This window comes from Chiroxiphia lanceolata, chromosome 1 (genome assembly GCF_009829145.1).
Source record: "Chiroxiphia lanceolata isolate bChiLan1 chromosome 1, bChiLan1.pri, whole genome shotgun sequence".
Taxonomy (NCBI): domain Eukaryota; kingdom Metazoa; phylum Chordata; class Aves; order Passeriformes; family Pipridae; genus Chiroxiphia; species Chiroxiphia lanceolata.
In genome coordinates this window covers 51,630,018-51,634,990 of record NC_045637.1, presented here as the reverse complement: position 1 = coordinate 51,634,990, position 4,973 = coordinate 51,630,018, and positions in this window count along the sequence as shown.

Here is a 4,973-nt window from a genome sequence, read left to right as displayed (position 1 = left end):
CAAATCTATGCTGGCTGGGCCTGATCCCCTGATTGTCCTGCATGTGTCATGGCACTCAAGATGGTCTGCTTCATGACCTTCCACAGCACCGAGGTGAGGCTGACAAACTGACAGGCTTCTAGTAACAAGCCTGTAAATTACCTAGAGTGTGTGCACTCAAAGTGTGAATGAAAATAATTATCATGCAATGTACTCTATTAATGACAAAATTGAGAGATGAGGTATAAGAGATGGGTTGATGTAAAAGTGCTGTTGTCTGGCTCTGAGCTGCTGAGTAGCTGGATTCCCCTATAAACCTCGTGGTCCCTAGTGTTAAATGCTGCCTGCTGCCATGCCCAAAGAGTGCCGATGCATGGCAACAAATCTTGCAGCTGGGGCACTCTGACCTCCCAAACAGTTCCTGAACGTGCCTGTGGCTGGTGGCTGAATGGTTCTGTCCATGACACTAGCTGACCTCAGTCCCAGGCACTTCTGATGTCAAATATTACATTGGTTCATAGGAGAGGCAGACCTAGAAGGAGCGGCCAAGGCTATTTGAGGAAGGGCGCAGACACATAACTGTGTATGCTGGCAGAGGAGAGTGTCCAAATTAAGAACTGCAACCTGTAGAATCTGCAAACAGTTTGTCCATCCCCATGGGGCCACCAGTAACTTCTGCAGGGAGCTTGCATTCCAAGCCATTACTTCTCTGAGTGATTGTAATGTCCATAAAATAACATATATATCTCTTAAAATCATAGGTTTAAGGTGAGACTATAAGATAAGGCTACCATCCTCGAGAGAAAGGCTGTATCTGAATTCCTGATGGCAAAACACATTTAATGTGAATGACACTGAATGTGCTGCAGAGATGGAAGCAGTCAATGACAGTGTCTCTTGCATCAGTAGGTATATAAACATCTGCACTATGCAAATAGTGCAAACTGAACAACCAGGTTTCCAAACTGTAGCTTTCTTTCCAGAAGTTCAAGCGAGATTCATGTTACAAAAAATGTCATCTTGGATAGGAAGATGAAAGAGAGCTTTTTATGTCAAGGCAGCAATACTTACCACAAGCTGTTTCTCCTTTAGACAATATCACTACTGTAAAAATCAAATTGAATGCTTTGTACTTTCAAATCAGGAATCAGAAATGTCTTCTCAGAGTAATCTCTTGTTGGGATTCAAATTGCAGTTCCTTTTAAAATGGAGACCACTACAGTCTGTGTAGTTGTGCAAAACTTTTCCAACTTGCCAATTTCCTTGAAATAGGGAAAGCACAAGTGCTCACTGTGCACTCAAAATAGATTCTAGTTACCGAATTGCAGAATATGCCAAGTTGGGAGGGACCCACAAGGATTTTCAAGTCCAGCTCCTGGCCCTGCACAGGGCCCTCCCCAAGAGTCACACCATGTACCTAAGAGTATTGTCCAAATGCTTCTTGAACTCTGTCAGGCTTGGTCCTGTGACCACTTCCCTAGGAAGACTGTTCCAGTGCCCAACCACTCTCTGGGTGAAAAACTTTTTCTAATATTCAACCTAATCCTCCCTGATGCAATTTCAGGCCATTCCCTCAGGTCCTGTCACTAGTCATCACGGAGAAGAAGTCACTGCCTACCCCTCACAAGGAAGTCTGCAATGAGGTCTCCCCTCAGTCTCCTCTTCTTCAGGCTCAACAGACCAAGTGACTTCAGCTGCTCCTCTTAGGACTTGCCTTCAAGTCCCTTTACCATCTTCATTGCCTTCCTTTGTAAACTCTCTACTAGCTTAACATCTTTCTCATATTGTGGTGACCAAAACTGCATACAATATTCAAGTTGTATTTTTGGAAATAACTAATCAATCAGCACATTAACATAGGGACTTTATTTCCCATCAGCATCATCCCTCAATATAACTGGTGTACTGCACTTCAAAAATTCTCCGATTAGGTACTCCAAAGAGATCCTTTTTTTACTCAGGTAGATCAGTTCAATATCACCTTTTCTGGTCTCGGTGTCTCAACCAAAAAGTATAGTGTAGGCTGCTAGCTGTTTTGGATTACCTCCAAGAGCTAATTGATAGCTCTTTGGATGCAGCTTTGCCATCACTTTTGGAATAATAAAGCAGTGGGGGGAAAAAAAATAATTGATAGCCAGGCCACAGAGACCAAAGATCGTGAAGTTTGCAGGCTCGGTGAGGAACCGTATAAGAACAATTCAGATGGGAACAGCATTGGGTTTCTAATGGTGTTTTGTTCTTGCTCTGTCTTTTCATCTCTTTCCAGTCTGCTAGTGCTCAGAGCGAAGCCTGTGTGGTCTCACTGTAGCCATCCAGAAGGAGAGAATTAGTGGTCTGCTCCATGACATGATTAAAGAAAACAGACTTGTAAAATAAATACAAGTTTACTGGGATATGAACATTGCCAGTGGGAATGAAAACCAACCTCATTTTTAAAGTAGTACTTAAAAACTAGCCATCCATAGAGAAAAAATTAGAAAAATAACCGGATATTCTGTAGAGGGTCAAATCTGGTTTGCATCAGTCTCTTAAGGCCCTCCAGGGAAGAAAACTCTCCAGAGGTGAGGGGAATTTTAGGTCCCGGAGCAAATCTGTGGCAGGATCTGGAGCTGATCTGTGAGTCTCTCAGGATGGTGTGGCTGGAAGTGCAGCAGGCAATGCTTTATTGTGTGCCATATTGCAAATACTTTTGCTGTTCTGATCTTACCAGACTGTGAACTATTTTCTTTCCTTCTCCTGGGAGATCTTAAAAAGGAAAATTATAAATAAACAAACAGAACCCTTCCCTTTGTTCCTGTGTCCTCTGACTCTTCACTGAAATTCTTCTGTGAAGAGGAGGCCTGAACTGGAACTGAACGGGTAAGTTGAGCTGAATTGAATTTTGATGATCTGGGATTTCAGAAGTCCTCAACAGTAGAAAGTGCATTGATATAGATCCATCAAAGCATTTAAAAACTATGTCTAAGGCTCTTAGTACTGGTGATATTTGACCTATAATGAAAGTAATTTACCTGGCATCATCCCTTCCAGAAAGAAAACACACTAATGGCTTATTATTTGATAAGTGATTTCAATGGAAACATTTCTCATTCTTGGATAAGGTTTTCATCCATAAAAAGAGTATCAAATCAATGGTAGAGATCTTTGCTAAAGTGAAAAAAGGATTTGGAGACGCTTTGAAAAATCCTTCGCTTAGCTCAGATAGTTTGCATAAAGCAACATGATGTTTCCACTTTGAAAATTATTTTCACTGAAAATAGAAGAAAATTTTAACCAAGGAAGTATGTTTTACTTGGTATAGCTTTTGTTTTAACAAATTATTTCCTCCTGCAAATGGTCTATTAATCAAACTAGAAAATTAATGTGCTTTTTCTTTTACCCATTTTTATTACTGTAATTTTACTTTGTTCAGCAACTATAAAAGGGACTTTTTTTCCTCAGTTCTCTTTCGTGCTATTTGACTAAACATATATATATACAAATACATATATAAAATATATAGAACAAAATACACACTAGGAAAAAAAATACTTACTTTTAGAATGTAGTTGAATTAATATGGTTACTGCATTATTTATTTCGCAAGGAGCAAAAAATTTTGGCCAGAAAGTAGCTGAGTCATATTAGCCTGTCTTAGGTGCCAGCCTGGAAGCTGAAGACACTCAGAGATGATTGTAGGCAGTTCTAGACTTACCCCAGGTAACTGCAATGCAGAACTGTTTGAGGTAGACTTTAGTAAAAGCACAAACATGTAATGTCTGGACAGATGAGGGATTTCAATGGCTGTTTGTTGAACTTAGAAGAAAGATTGTTTAACAAAAACCTCATTTGTGTTTACCAGCAGTACAAAGGTTCACTGGTGGGTTTTTTTATAGAAACATCATTCTTAAATAAGTATTCCAAATTATTCTCTTCTGAAAAAAATAAAGAGTAGCATTTGTAACTGCTAAGGAACAGAAACCTATCAAGCACCTCACAGTATTTGCCTAAACTGCTAGTAAGGAGAATTCAGATGTATCGTTTAAATTTAATGAATTAATTTTTATTTCATAACAAATGTTATTTTCTTATAATTTTTACATGGTGAAATAAATTGGCCTTAATTCTATTCAGAAAAAGAAATAAGATAAGAACTAACAACAGGAGTCATCACCATCCTGGTAAGAATTACTCAGATATGCTGTTTGCTTAATAACCGGAGAATATAGTTTTCCATTTTGCTGGAAGCATGCACAGTGCTTGGAAACATTCCTTATCTCTCTATGTCCAAAATGCCAATGTTGGAACCTAGAAATGTTCCTTCCTATTACACCCGTGTGGGAAATGGTCGTAAGTCTGCAGGATGCATTTGGTTGTGCCAAGCAGCTCCTGCAACTCTTAAATCTGAAAGGGTTACTGTCCAAAGTAAACAGGAGATGTCCAAACCCATGTCTCACATCCTGGAGGTTTTAGAATTTTTCACAGGATTAATTATTTATTGGAACCTGGCTTGGGCCTGGAGTACAATGAGGGAAATTGCACTTGAGTCTGATGGCACAGTATTCACCTTTCTGAAGTCTGAACTTGGCCACCGGTGTCTGTATAAGCTGCATCAGCCAGACATCAAACTTGAACAAAATTTGATATACATTTTAGGAGCAATGGCTGATGGTTTCCTGACTAAAAGCAAGATAAAACAGATTATATCAACAGTTCCAAGGCACTCCTCATTCTGGAATGGTAATGTTTTCCAGACTAAAATACGGTTAAACTGAGGGGTAGATAAAAATGGATGGTAAACTACCCTAGTTTATCATATTATCTTTTGAAAGCATTTGCTAGAGATATGTTTGTAGGACTGCAAACAAAATCTACAGTTTTAATTACAGAATTCTGAAGTTAAGGATATTAAGTCTATGCTGCCTATGCTGTCAAGTCTTTAATTATGAGTTTGCCTGCTGTTAATAGATGGAATGATTTTGCCAATGAATGCCATTGATTTTTTTTTTCTATTT